Consider the following 16,250-nt stretch of genomic DNA (forward strand, 5'->3'; position numbering starts at 1 on the left):
GATGTGGAGCTGGATGATTCTGCACCGATGTGTCAGCACTGCTAGCCGCCGCCATTTCGGCTCAGCCACATCCACGTTTGCATGTTACGTCAGAGGTGAGAACCGTATGCAGGCAATCTCGGCCCAGACTCTGAATGTCGAACATAGCACCCTTAATGTGTTTGCCAATGGTTATAAGTTCTCCCGTGAGTCATATAACTGGTGTTAAAACAGTTAATGAATGACTGATTTCATAAAATAACACAGCTGTAATTGTGTATGATTACACACAAATAAATCCTTACAGTGTGTAAAAAAAAAAAAAATGTTGTACACGCATTTCTAGCTCATAAAAATCACAACTCTCCAAAAAAGCCTTGTTTTTAGCTTTGTGGAAATGTACTTTTAGGTAATCCAATGAGTTTTTTTCTTAAGAAGTAAGAAGTGCTAATCCTTTCCTAATCCAATTGTTTAAAAAGAAAATACATATCACCATATATGGTTTGTTTTTTTGGATCATGCCGCTGTTCAAGCACAGAACATCATGGGATGTTCTGTGCTTGAACAGCAATTCAAACAAGTCTTACTCAACGTCCACTTACTTGATTTATACTGTAGCTTTCAGCTGCATGTCATGGGATTTATCAGTGGGTAGATTTTGCTCAGTTCGCATGAAGAGTGAAGTGTTAATAAACAAATAAATACTTAACAAACAAACAAATATAATATAATTAATGAATATAACATACATAACATAAATACTTCATATTTCATATTAATTAAATGTAAAGTATAGGATTGCAATTGACAGTTGTTGTCAGACATTCCTTATTTGCTACAGATGCTTCACAGAAGATATAGTTGCTGACACACTAACACTAAAAAATGCATCTGCTTGAAACTACTATATGCTATGTGTTAGCCATTAACCAGTTGTGTAAATATTGCATATAAATGGTGGGACTGATACAAAGAATTAACTTAATGTGCCACTGTGCCATTTCAGAACTGTTCTTTAACACTGCCAAAGCCAGACTCTGCATCGACTATTTTTAATGTGTGATTTTGCAAATATGACACTCACATTGTGCAAAAAAAAAAATTTAAAATAAAGATTTGTGAAGTCATGGTGGGAATACAATGTCTCACTCTTGAAATTCAAACGATGGTCAATAGAGATTGATTTAAAAATATATCTTTCATTTCAGCAATCAGCAAACAAAATGAGTGCTTTCATCCTGCACTCCATCCCTGCTTATGAGGCCCACTATGAGAACATAATAAACGCACTGTACACATTATGTAACACTGTATGCATGATGCTCCACATCATGCTTTATAGTAGAGTGTCACCTTTGTTCTCCATAGGAAGCATGGTTAGTGGAGCTCAATTGTTGCGAACAGCGTGCTGTTCCCTTCTGCAATGGAACAATACAGCTGTCAGCGCCGTATGTGTAGTTCAACACGAATTCAACGCTGCCTGGGAGACCTTGGGCTTTCACGAAAAGGGAGAAAAAAAAAAAAAAAAGGCAGGAGAGGGAGAAAAAAGTGTGCCGTGTCCAATCCGATGACGGAGAGGATCACTCATCCTTGATGCAACAGCAGGGACTAGTGGCGAAAGATGGCAACGTACAGTACGCTGACTTTTCTCCCGTTTTTCATTTTCCTCTCAGTCTCATCACCTTTGTTTACCTCTCGTCTCGTTCTCAATCACTCTCCTGTTGTTTCTGCTTTTTTTCCCGTCTCATTCCTCCCATATTCACCTCCCAGACTTGACCTTTTCCTCTGTTTGCAAGATTATTACGGCTACAATTATTAAAGATTACGCCAAGGGAAGAGGAGAGAGAGTGTGTGTGTGTGTGTGTGTGTGTGTGCACACACACACACACACACACACACACACACACACACACACACACACACACACACACAAAGCAGCTTTTTATTAGATCTGTACAATAGCGCGTATTGACTTTTCATATCACCTAAAGGGCAACACCCATGAAATAGGGGAATTATATTTCTATTGTTTTTTTATTGAGTATGCATGTGGGAATTGCTTCCCCCCTTTTCTCCTTCGTTGCTAATTTTACACACAATTTTATATAAGCTGTTAGGGAAAATGAATTAGGCTACTTCTTTCACTTTTCACTATACTCACACAGTTCAAAGAGACAAATTATGAGAATATCATCTTGAGTTCACAGCTTGTTTTTGAAAAATGAAACATGCTTCCCCTCTGTTTCTGCCTCAGTCTTTGTATTTCTCGACACACAGAAACACAAACCATCCCATTTGACTGTGTATTTCGCAGCGTGTTGATGACCAGAAGCCAAAAAGGAAGATGGGGAGGTGGAGAGTGTTCAGCTGTGTGGAAAAATCTGAGCTTAATCAGAGCTGAGGGCAAGCAGATTAATTACACTGCGACTTATACACACAACACCTAAAGTACACACACACACACACACACACACACACACACACATGGACACAAGGACACACATGTGAGCAGAAGTAGACACTGGTGGCCTTGGCTAATAAAGACAGCATGCTAATGAGCAAGTGTAGCCCCTGTTAACTTAAAAAAAAATAAAAATAAAGGGAAGAAGAAAACAGCCGGGAAACAAATAATTCATAAAGTCATATTGATCTGTGAGTCGAGACATTAAGCCTCCATTAAGGGCAACAAAGGGAAAGCATCACGCTTCATCAACAGGAGAAGCTAAAGGGAGAAATGTGAGATCACAGACAGATTGTCATTAAGGACGTCATGTGACATCCTCGCACATGCACACACTTGTCATGTTTGCACTCATGCACACATGATCACAGTGACAGCAACACACACGCACACACACACACACACACACACACACACACACACACAGACAGAAAAGTAGACGTGTGCTGCCCTCAGACTGTAACACAGAAGGAGAGGAGGGGAGAGAGGGAGAGGAAAAGACAATAATGAAAGATTAAGAGGAGGGGATGGAGAACAAGAAGGGAGGGCTCCTCTAATAAATCAGAAAAACACGCAGCTCCCGTTTGTTTGGTGATGGACTCAGGCTGAGCTTTTATGAGTGTGCTCCGATCCTGCAGCACGCCGCATGAATACTAAATCTTTACTGTTAAATAGCCATGCTCAGCATGGTCACCATGACGGGACGGGACATGGATTCAAAGGAAAAATGAACACTTTTTGGATTAAAGGGTTATTTGATTATTTGAAAAAAAAAATCTATTTTCTCATTTTGTCACTTAAGCGTTATTTAGTCATATGGACATGCTTTATTTATTTATTGGGTTTTGTGGTATCCCTTTTTGAGATTTCTGCCTCCACCCTATTGATTATATATTGTTGCATAGTGGCATAGTGATTGTAATAACTTTCCTTTGTGTAGCCCTGCTTTCCACACTTACTGCATATAGCATTGAATTCTGAATATATGTAAACTAGTCTTTTTGAGTTATACCTTTCTGAGCAAAGATTGATTTGTTATATTGCATATACATATACATAGTGATAGATATGTTAGTTTATGTTTGAATGCCAGCCTTTGAACGGAATTTGTTTTTGTAATATTGTGAATTATGTGTGTTACATTCTGATGTAAATGATGCTTGGGCTCAATATGGTCTATTTATGAATATACCTGCCTATTCACATACATTCTGAGATAGGAGCGAAATGCTTTCTTTAAACCAATCCCAATCGTCTAGACGTTTCAGAGGCAGCGGTGGTGGCGCTGCAGGATGGAACTTGTTTTGGTGGAGCACTGAGTAGGTAATGTCTTGTAAAGGAAATGTAAATGTGCACTTTTCACTTGAGGCAGGATACTTAAACTAGATCCAAAGAATTGGAATAATTTGGAGATTTATCTCATCCATTCATTCAATGAGTTGTGTCTCTGTCACAGCTAAAACGCCTTAAATGAGAAAGAAATCTGCACGTGTTAGAGATGGCTGGTCAGATAATTTTTTTAAGTGTACGGTGATTTGAGTGTGCCTTGTTCGGAGTGATCGGGTGATAAAGTACTATCCTAGAAAAAAAAATAAAGAAATCCCAACCTATTTAATGAGAAAGCAATGGCATCAAAAGGCATTCTATAGATGAGCGTGCAGAACAAAGCTAATTCAGAAGGCATGTAGGCCTACACTACACAAGACTATTTCTCCATCTTCACACATGCACACGCACACACGCACGCGTGCACACGCGCATGCACGCACACACACACACACACACACACACACACATTCATTGGTGCATCAGAATGATTGAGATTGCCCTGGCAGAGATCCAAACCTTGTTTTGGGTTTAGCCCATACTGAGAGGAGAGCAGAAGCAGAGAGTGATATACTTCATCCTGGCTCTCATTAGACAACTCGGGGAATACGTCAAACTGCAATTTGTTTCCCTTGCATCCAATAAACAGCTCATTCACCGGTCAATCAGTCACCACAGCGGCAAGTCAGATTAAACCCAGCGGAGGTTGACAGAAGGAAAAGAAAACCAGAGGGGAAAGAGGTTTAAAGGAGAAACCGAGAGGACAGCTGAGACAAAGAAACAAAAACAATAATACTATACATGTGGAAATATTTGGTCCAGTTGACTAGATAAATGATGAGAACACTCCCTGGTGGGTCATACACTGCAGTGTTTCATACTAAGACCTTAGAACTTATGATGGCACAATGCTGTTTGTAATGACAGGACACAACGATATCTGAAATGAGAAAACCTTTACACTGAAAGCAAAATCATTTGAAATCACATCTGCTAAATCTGTCCCTGTTGTGTATAAAACTAGTAAACTTAGTAGGGACTACTTTGTTTCATCATTACTGTAAGTAAAAGCAGTTGGGTACAGTACAAGGGCTAGGCACGGCCAAAAATCATTACCGGTGGTTGTTTACTGGAAAACGGATAGCTCCAAATAATAACTGAATACATTGATGAGGTGTACGTCCGTCACGTGCAGAGTATAAGTCTATAGTGATCAGGTTTGGGTACCCGTCCTGCGAGCGGTGGTGCAGCTCCTCGGTACAGTAGCAGCATGAGCTGCTGGTCGGCCGCCTCGTCTCGAAAACAACCAATAGGCCACAGCAGGAGCAGACGGTTAAGAAGAGAAGTTCTGTTCTTTATGCTGGACAGAGTGATCGGATGTTAACCCTTGTGGTGTCTTCCCGTCGACCATGCAACGTTTAGTTTTTTCTGGGTCTAAAAATTAAAAAGAATTATTTGGTTGTCTTTTTTCGACGTTTTCAGCCCTTTGTCACTTTGTTTCCAATTTTTTTGTCACCTTTCGCAATGTTTTTGTCGAATTTTTCAACGTTGTTTCATACATTTTTTTCAAATGCTATACAACTGAATAAAACACCCAAATTCAATGAAAGCAGTGAACTGATCATTTATTTTACTTGTGAAGCGCATTGTATGGAACCATAAACGTTATTTATTTTTTTGACAATTTGGTTGATAGAAACCCAAATTTCGGACTTTTTGAAAACGGGTCAAATTTGACCCGAGGACAATAGGAGGATTAATTAGATCTCAATGTGGACACCGGAGACACATAATAATACCAGCTGTAAATGTAATCAAGTTAAATCATTTGAATTGCAGTTGGAAATAGGGTGTACTTGTAGATCTATAATTTGGAAGCCTTTTGTTTCTTAGTACAGTGCAGTGACATCAGAGACAGACAGTATTAGACAGGATTAGACAAAAACGTGTGCTGACCTGTTGAAATGAAGCTGGGTATGTTTCTGGCTACACAGACACTCAAAACATGCTCAACCCAGACGGTCCTTCGCAGAAGAGTGACAGCATCATTAATTTGTGTGCCCCCGAAATGACTTGTTGTATGTTGAAGTTACAAAGCCCCATGGATCTTCAGGGCTGCAGAGCACTACTTAACTGTTTAAACATGAAAGTAGAGTGACTCTAACCTGACGCACCAGATGGTTTGTTACACAGAACCATCTGAGAAACCGTCACTGGAAACTGTCAGGAAAAGGGCAGGCACTTTAAAAAAACTACCTGGCAGGTGATTGGATGAATCATCTGTCTATCACGGGCGCCATTGTTGTTTTAAATCAACAGTTGCGGCCGTCACACACACCTAAACCACGGCCGTAGCTGCCAGTAGTTCCTCACAGGACCCTGATTGGTTCGGTTCACTTCGACAATCTTCGAGATTATTACTAAGGTGTGCAATATTTGTGAAAAGAAGATATTTTGGGAGTAATGGTGAGAATTTGCAACAGTCAGGTGTGTGTATGTGTGTGTGTGTGTGTGTGTGTGTGTGTGTAAACAAACATACCAGTGCAGTATGGAGGTCAAATGTATGAATGTGTGTCTGTATTTGAGTGTGTATGGAGGTGTGTGCTGGAGTGAACACATTTGTTAATAGGTGTGTTTCTGCATGTGTTTCCTTGCATTTGTTTTGCAGTTTGTCTGTATATTCATGTGCAAAATTATATTGTACTGTGTGTGTGTGTGTGTGTGTGTGTGTGTGTGTGTGTGTGTGTGTGAGACGGCTGTTGTCCTTGTCAGAACACCTGCTGTCTCCTCCCCTCCTCTCTCTTCTCCGTCCTTTCTTCCGACACTTCATCATTCACACACACACACACACACACACACACACACACACACACACACACTCACACACGCTATAAAAAGATTCTACAGTATATACTATTGTAAACACAAGAACATGTCATTCTGCATACATATATGCACGCACGCACACACACACACACTGCAAGGGACTTCCCTTGTTGTCATGTCACTACTGTATATAGTTAGATGGAATCAGCACACTTCTGCAAACATACATTGTCACATCCAAAACAGACAGTAAACACACACATACACACACACACACACACACACACACACAAACACACACACCTAAACCTCCCTCTACTGTTTCACTCTATTTTCTATTCTTGTGCCAACTTCTTTCATCCCCTTTTCCCTGTTTTTCCACCTTACACCTTTCTCCCACTCCCCCTCCATCTTTCTCTGTTGCTCCTCCACTCCTCCATCCATCCATCCTTCCGTCTCCCTCCCTCTCTCATTACCTTAATTAGATCCAGCAGATGAACATCGTCTAGTCTGTTGGGGAGGAGGCTAGGCCTCGTGATGCAATAAGGCTCATTTGCATCGGCAAAGTTAATTGCGGGAGCGGAGCAGGTGTATGGCAATAATGATCATCACACATGACACTCACCTGTGACCGGCGGCGTATGTGACACACACACACACACACACGCACAATGACACATGCATGCAGCCACGTGTTCAGCAACGTGGATATTAGGTTTTAAACATACACACACACTTGCACATGCACCAGGAAATTAGAGAAATCTCAACACGCACTTTCACATGCACGTATGCAATCATCACTTGTCACCAAGTTTTTTTTTTATTTCCTAACTAATCCCCAAATTCCTTCTGGTAATATCTATTGGAAGATGGCCAGAGACATTGATATTCCAACGACACCCAGTAGGCAAGTAAAATATCAGTAAAATATGAAGAGCACATTCACATTCGCAATGAAAAATAGTGAATATAAGTCTGGCATCCTGTGTGTGTGATCAAATGTGGCAGTAGGAACACTGTACAGTACAGCGTACTGTGGTGTATTTGTGCTGCACATCCCAGAGATAAGCTGTTTTATTATCTTTTAGCTGTGGCCAGTTAACATGGATGTAGTTCTCATGAATTACAACCACACCCATTTACTGGAATTATAAGATAGTTAATGGCAGGAAGTTCAGAGTGGCAGAGTCTCTGATGCCTTATTGGATGGTTGGTGAACTTATTAATGGCGCATTATTAATAGATGGTTCAACAGAACAAAATGGAGGTGCTGGTGATATGTTAGAATTGAACCAGCAGCAAGCTACATTTTGCCATTTCTTCGGAACAGCAACATTACGGATAAATTAAAAAGAGCAGCTGCAATGGTAAAATATCACCACAAACCACACCACCAAATGGCACAGCAAAACTCATCCATGTGTCCATTTGCAATAGGTACTAGAAGCTAGATGTCTGACACACACTTGCCCAACTTGGCGACTTTTTCGCTAGATTAAGTGACTTTGTAGACCCTCTCAGTGACTTTATTTTCTAAAAAGCATCTAGAAAAGACAAAGACACATTCTATAAAAACTGATATTGTCACATTTTAGGCATTTAGTAGCCTCAATATGGGTCTGACCTGAACCCCTTACGTTGAAAAAGGTTGAGTCTAGATGGTAACCCTAGATTTGCGGAAATTCTTGCTGCACGACGACCTATCAAACACAGGGGTATTGATGGTTCTACAGATCATTTCACACATGTGCAAGTTAATTAATTGAAAGACTTTCCTTATCCTTCCACATAAATCAAGAAAAGGGTTCTAGTACAGCTGTTGACTTGTTTCAGCCAACTTTGCCTTCATTTGTGTGTAACATGATCTTTTTCGCTTCACTAAGAATGCTGTTTTCTGAAACCTGGTACACGCTTTTTTTTCTCTGCATGTTTATATGAATCCAGTGGCCTGCTCATCTTATTCACTTTAGTCCTGCTTTTACAGGTGATCACAGTAAGTCGCAATTATAGTTGGATGCGGTAAACACCTCACACTGACAAAGGAACAGCACTCCACAATTCTGTAACACCACTGACGTCATTGTTCGACCTGCACAGAGTTTAACATCGAGCATCGCTGTCAAGAACCACCGTCTGACCTGAATAAATTATAGACCTTGAAGTGAGGATCACACGTCTGTTTCGCCAGGTTGAGGGCTTGGCGATGTGGCTCACACTTGTCTGTTGCCAGGTTGGGTGGACAGGGTGGTGGTGGTGGCGGTTGCACCTACACTAACAGTGTAAGATGGATTTCGCTGTGCATATTTAACACTACTAGATTCAACACAGTTCCAAGCCATATTTAGATGCACTGAGGTGTGGCATCATTCACACTTAAGATGCAGAGTTTATACTTTCACAGGAACAGGGGCAGAGAGAACATATGAGCTGCTATTTCCCCCTGATTACTATGTGTTCTTGGTCGTGTCCACGCTAATGTGGCTACATTTGAACTTACAGTATATGCACTGTAGCTCACTGTGCTTTATTTCATTTTTACAGTAAGTAATCCATTACTTTACACCTACAAGAATTTGCCAAATTTTATGATTAAGACTAAGACATTACAAACTAAGATAAACTACATACAGACAGCTTTGGCTTCAGCTAGTTATTGGCCGAGCTAGCGTCCTGTGCTTATGTAAAGCATAACAACGGTGATTGAGAGACGGAGGACAGAGCAGATTGAAAAATTGCTTTTCTACATTGCTTTACATGTTCATGCTTGTTGAACAGGTGTATTAATAAAGTATTGGCATTTTACATGGAAAGGTTTAAGGTCTATTGCACTTACAGTAACGAGTGTAGGGGGAGGAGCTCAGTCCCTACACAGAGAGCAGGGGAGATGCTGCAGCGTAACCTCCAAGGTTATCAATACTATGGTCTTCTTTACTCATTTAGCCCCGGGGCCTGTTAACCCAATAGGCAAACAGAAATGTGCGCAAAAAATAATAGGCTGATTAGCTGCGGACACTGAGAGATACAAACATGCACAAACACGATTGAACGCATGATTTTCTCGCTTACGCCTGTCAGATAGCAGCGATAATAACGGAGTAACGAGCCGGTATGTAGTTAAATAATTGCGTAATACTAATAGGTTCTGCCAAAAGTTACGAGTTGAAGCAATGCGTAGTCCCAACACTGCTTTAAAGTTATTTGCAATTCAACAATCCCACTTCATTGCAAGTCACAACATGACATTTCAGTACTAACAGGGCCTTGGTTGAAGTCTGCAGTCTCTTATGACAGAAAAGATTAGCTGTTCACAAAAAAAAAACACTTATTTCAAAAAAAATGTTATCCTTACAGCACAAAAAGCCAAATTACTGTATAGCCAGGAAATACAGCAGCAGGCCTGTGTTGTGCTGCAGATGAGGCGTTATGGAGAAGAAGCGAGGCAGAGAGGAGCTGCTGCAGCCCGTTCGTTTAAGTGCGAGAATTTGAGGATTGACAAAGTGAAAATGTGATGATCACGCCAGATGGCGAGTTTTCCATGTCACTTCAAAAAGGCAGGGATGGCGCTTTGTAGGCATTCTGCCTACTGCTTCTCTTTTCATGTGAGGGTCAGAGGGTCAGCGATGCTCTGTCTGAGCCTCTTCATTAGACTCCTATTTCTTTTCATTATGGATTGCGGTTTTAATTGTCTCTAGGTACTGTACACATATTGCATTTCTGGCTGATTTGCGTTTTGCTTTGTGTCAACACTTTGCTTGGGAGACAAATGGCGGAATTTACTTGAAAAAGGACTTTTCTCACTAGTTGATATGGCATCTGGTGAGGTAAACAAACTGACAAAGTGTTCGCTTTTTTGAGAATGACAGCCTGCTGATTGTTACACCAAAAGTCCAGTATGGCTGTGTGGGCATTTCTCTCGCATTCTGAACTTGCAAAGTGAATGCACATTCAAAGTATTTGTAAAAAAGTCTAGCATTGTTAGTTTGACAGTCTTGCATGTGGATCTGCCTCCTACAATGCACCACTGCATATGTGAACGACAGAGGAGTCTCCGTTGGATATTCATTTCATTTTTTATTTCTTTGCAGTATGGTAAACACACACACACACACACACATATACACACACACACAGGACCATAAAAGTAAAAAAAGGGAAGAAGATTGAAAATGAAGTCTCCTCCTCGCTTATGTTGACCCATCAGTCAAACAGAGGAAAATAATTTGCCTGAGAAGAACCACACAAACCACAAGTAAACAAGCTATTTCTCCTTTTTAATGCATTATTTATGGAAAACAGGAGAGGGAGGAGGTGGAGGTGGTGTTGGGTATGGGGGGGCAGCTGAGTTGTGTGTGCAGTATTGTCTATGATGTCCTTTGTGTATTATTCATGACTGCTGCAGCGTCTCTGTCTGGTTAACATACTGTATCTCTGCGTACAAGACTCACTCAGTGCCGCTGATCAGTGAGAGTCCAGGAGGAATCAAATTCAGGTCTCCTTACTGAGTGTATCGATCAATGCAAATAGAAATATCAAACAGCATTGTATTCATCATATGAGGGATGGACAATGTGCTGATTGGACAATGTTTGATTTTTGATCAAAGGCAAATGTTGCTCTATCCATCAGAAATCCCTACATATGTATCACTATACCTGTTACCTTCTCCTACCTTTTTATTTTGAGAAAAAAATATATATACATAACACATACCATTTACGGTACATACAGACATATGTGGGGATTACTTAATTTGGCCCGACCTCCTCCTAGCCACCAATCTAGACGCACCATGGGATTGACATGTCATGACCAAAAAAACAGATCTCATTCCCCCAACGTATGCGCTTTTGCAGACACCATGGCCACTGGAGTCGGAGATGTCGAAGAAACAACTAAACGTTTAAATCCTCTTGCTTCCCTTAAGTCACTGGTGTGGCAAAATTGTGCCTTCCCCATGAGTTATGTAAACAAACAAAAAACAGTAAAGCATGTGTGCTCCATGACTTTATAGGGCATTCAAGTGCACCTTGTAAACTCATTGTAAATTCAGGTGCACCTCATGAACTCTAAGGAACTCAAGCTGTTGTTGTAAAGTACCCTTCTAGAATGATTTGAATGTCTGTAACTAGCATAATCATCCTTCCTGTTTTTCCATGCTATTGTTTTGATCCAGCACCCATCGCATTTGGGCACTAGGGACGTGCGTGTCTTTTTCATTATTTCTGTAAAGTATCCTTCTGCCATCTAGTGGCTCTTATAGGGGTATAACTGCTAGTGCTGAAAAAAACAAAATTTAAATTGAAAAAGTAATCGAATTGTGAGCTTAAAATTAAAAGTCCTATCAAATCGTGGATTTTGAGAATTGTGACACCCCTAATATATATATATATATATATATATATATATATATATACACACACACACACACACACACACATATATATATATACACACACAACTGGTAAAAGCAACTGGTGGACAGGTATGGCATAGCAAGTTTTGAAGAGGTTCATGAAAATGCAGTGGCGAGAGAGAGAGAGAGAGAGAGAGAGAGAGAGAGAGAGAGAGAGAGAGATTTTCAGGCTTAAGGGGAAGAAAACAAGACATGACAAGTGCTACTGTAACATTCCTAACTCTACACTGATCATTAGGAGCTCCACCTCCTTGACATGTTCAGAAATACCCTCAGTCATCGAACATCATCCCGATTAGATCAACCTGGTCAGCCACGTTAACGTCAGTCAAAACCAACGTGAAATTCTAAGTGAAAACTTCCAGGTGTTACTTTTTGCCCAGACGGACACAGGCAGCTTTATTCTTATCTTTGGATCAATCCCATTCCTGGGGTGTGGTTGTGACGTTCAGATGACGATCAGAAATAATGCTTTACAGGTCAAGGAGCACATCACAATGTTCCAATATATTCAACCCCAGACATTTTCATTCTAATATCTCTAAAGCACCAAAGCTAATTTGCACATGAGGAATTGTTTAGGAGGTCAGAGCGAAGCACACAGGCGACGAGTAGAGAGCAGGTGACGGACAGCTGTTACTGCAACAACAGGAGGCATCAGAACGAAAAAATAACACAGAGACTAAGACATAGGTGAAGTGAAAATAGCAAAGGGGAAGAACTGGAGGTTGAGAGAGGAGAAGAGGAAAGGAGGATGGAGCAAAAGTTGACATGTGGTGACGACGGTTAAGTTTAGGCACCAAAACGACTAGTTAAGATTAGAAAAAAGATTGGATGAAAATACCGGTCCCCTTAGGGTTAGTAGACCCAGGACAGGAACATGTTTCCTGGCTGAAAATCTTTTGATTTAACCAGTACACAAATTCCGTTCCTCAGCTTGAAAGTCCTGTGTTTTATGACCCACCCATCTAACTGAGCAGAACGGTTTTATACAGCAGCAATCAACAGTGGTGCATAGAGCAATAAATATGTGAAATACATACGAATTACAGTGCATTACTTTTTGTAGCTATATGTACGAATAGTTCATGAAAACAACCAGATCTCAGAATACTGATTAACTCTACCTCTCCAGGGTCAAAAATGTCACATTGCATCCTTTAGATCAGTGGTTCTCAAACCTTTTCACATCAAGGTTACCTAAACTGACACAAATTAGACCACGGACCCCCATCTGACTTTGTCACGGGGTCCCCTACCTGACAGAATTTTTTTTAGATGTTTTATTACAGAAACTAAATGAAACCCATGAGCAAAGTAGTCATACAATCGGTCATTGTGTTACTTATGGATAAAATTATAGTGAAAATGATTCCCCTTTTTGCTGGGGACCCCATGGAACCCCTTCAAGGACCCCTGGGGGTCCCCGGACCCCACTTTGAGAACCATTGCTTTAGATAATGAGGTTTACAAACATGTAATTTGAAAAACTAAAATGTGCTTATAGCATAACCTCAGAACAATGGTCAGGGTTGTAGATCTGATGTTGGTATCTGTGTTTTTTGTTGCATGACCTCAAATGCCGTCTTCCCAACTGAGCCCCTCCAGTTAAACTCTCTCAGGTTTAGGCCTATCTAATCCTCTCTGTAACGCCTGAGTCATTTGGTGAGAGCTGGAGGAGGATGTTATTTTTGGAGGTGCACATTGGTTTGCCTTTGTTGGCTTCTAGGTAGAGTCAAAGGGGCTATGTGCTATGATTAGCATTGTTTTAGTCTGAGAGGAGAAACAGCAGTAGCAGGCATTAGCTGTGTTTGCACAGCTGTTAAAGTAATGCTACCTCATTCCTCTGCAGGGCCTGCAAGCTGCAAGGATGATAACACATTGTCCTCCTGAGGCTCTCATCAATTTAGTCCTCCCATTGTAATGAATACAAAAAAAAAAATCTTGTTCAAAGTGTATTTTGCTTATTTTAGCTTTGGCATTCTTCCTCAACCATTTAATTTTTCTAAAGAACTACTTTTAGCACTCCAACCTTCTCATCACTCTATTGGTGAGTGTTTAGCAAGCTAACAAGAGGTGTACGTTTCCTGGGAGTTGGCGGAGACCAAAACAGAGCGAAATGGATTTACATTTGTCAGGGGATGAGAAACAAAACTTAAACACAACCTGAAAGCTAATGTTGCAGAACAATGGTCAGGGTTGACATAACAACTTTACTGTCAGATGTTATGTTTTAAGTTTGTTTTGCTTAGCAAAGTAGCCAAAACGTAGGCCTAAACTGCAGCTTTAAGGTAAAAAAGTTGCATAATGTTGCTTTCTGTACTTGTTACTTGTTATTGATATTAAATTTATAGTAATCCTTGCCGTGAAAAGATGAAATTCCTTGTAATTCTGCCCAAAAGAGACATTATTATTAAAAATATAATTAAAGCAGTCACACACCACTATGTAGTCCACCAAGTGACTTGTTTCTACCATTTCTCATTAAAGTAGAGCCAATACTTAGTATAGCCTATCAGGATTACTGAAATTGTAAATTATGGAGAATTTATTACAGCAATATTGCCAGCTCTGATTCCCTCTATCATCTGCACCGCTCTTTGAATAGATTCTATTTTAAAACAGAATATCGCTCACGTATTGGCTTTTTAACTGGCTTTCATTCTGATGTCTATGACATGAAAGTTGGCTCTCTGCACGGTCTGACACCGTCTGGCTCTGTACCGACACACTAATGAGAGATTGGGACATCGACACCGGGTTCAGAGTGTGCAATGACTCATAGAGAAAAATGGCCCATCATGAGAGCCGTTACTGCTCTCATTCTGCCTTTGAGCCAGAGAGTTTAGTTTTTCTCATTAAATGAATAACATCACAGTATTACCCTGTTCAGAGGTATTATAAAATCTTATGTTTCCCAAAGCTGCTGAAATAAAAGGACTCGCTGTCAAATTTTGGTCCACTCCAACTCATACTGTAACCAAGAGGGTGACATAGCCAGCCAGGAAGGATTGAGATGAGCAAGACAAAATAGGAGGGGGAGTTAGGGGGGGTGTGATAGAAACAGATCGGTGTGCTAATGCTAATTTCCTTTAGTTCTTCCCCATTGATGGGGGGATAAACAGGAAGCGTTATGGTAAATTCCGCCTGAAGAGTGTGATTGCTGACAGGCCTGACCCCTGCGCTCTCTGCATGTTTCCCCATAACTCATAATTAACGCTGACATTAGAGCATCCCTAGAGGCCCGTCCGGCTTTATTTCCCTGCCCGCCAGAAACCGGGCAGCGGCAGCAAGGCCCCTGGACCCGAGCCCAGTTCTATGATTTAGCTGGAGAGAGAGTGATAGCGAGATGAGAGGATGGAGGGAGGTGGTGGAGGAGATGAGGGGGTAGAGGGGTACCCTGACCACACTTTAGGGGTTTAGGGCTGTTATGGATATGGCTTTGGTAATTACTCAGCGCTTGTTATTGCCCACGCTACCACACCTGCGCCCGGCAAAATGCCGGTACAGCGCCGGAAGGCGTCCGACAACATCTGAAGAATGTCAAGAATGGCATCAAGCTAGATTAGCCAGAGTATAGCGAGAGATATAAACAGGAAGAAAAAAAACTTTTAATTTAGGTTACTTTGTAATCACACAAAACCTTAGCGGTTGATGGCTTTACGTTGTTATGTGTTATTTTGGACAGGCGAGTTTGGCGCAGTCCTTTTATTTGGGAAAATAAATGAGCACCTGTTCTTCGACGTGTCAAATTCAATCTCACGGCTCGTTAGCGGGGCCCCTGCCCAATAACCCAGCTTTAGCACTGCTTTGGCTCCTAATTCCCATCTCTGGGCTGTCACACAGTGTCATCGCCACAGTCATTCATGTTTTTATTCATTTCACATTTCATCATTTATTTATCGCCTAGCCTGGCTGGCACACTAACACTAGGACCACAGACAGGAAGATATGGAGGGGCTGACAGAAGATAACATTATTTATCTGGAAAACCCGCTGACCACTGACAGTGAAGGTAGCAGCCACTGAGGAGAAGCAAACTTTTCCACAGAAATTCTCATAACTAGCCACTCATAACTGTGAGACATTCTTAACGTAAAGGGAAGACGTGTCGGTACGTTTTCCTGGATCTGATTTTATTCCGTGCTGATATGATAATTGGATTTTAGGTTGATTGGTAGCATGGTGCGAGTCTAAACAAGACTTGCTCTGTGAGGCTGGAATGGCCATTGTAAAAAAGAA

This window comes from Perca flavescens, chromosome 17 (assembly GCF_004354835.1).
Source record: "Perca flavescens isolate YP-PL-M2 chromosome 17, PFLA_1.0, whole genome shotgun sequence".
Lineage (NCBI taxonomy): Eukaryota > Metazoa > Chordata > Actinopteri > Perciformes > Percidae > Perca > Perca flavescens.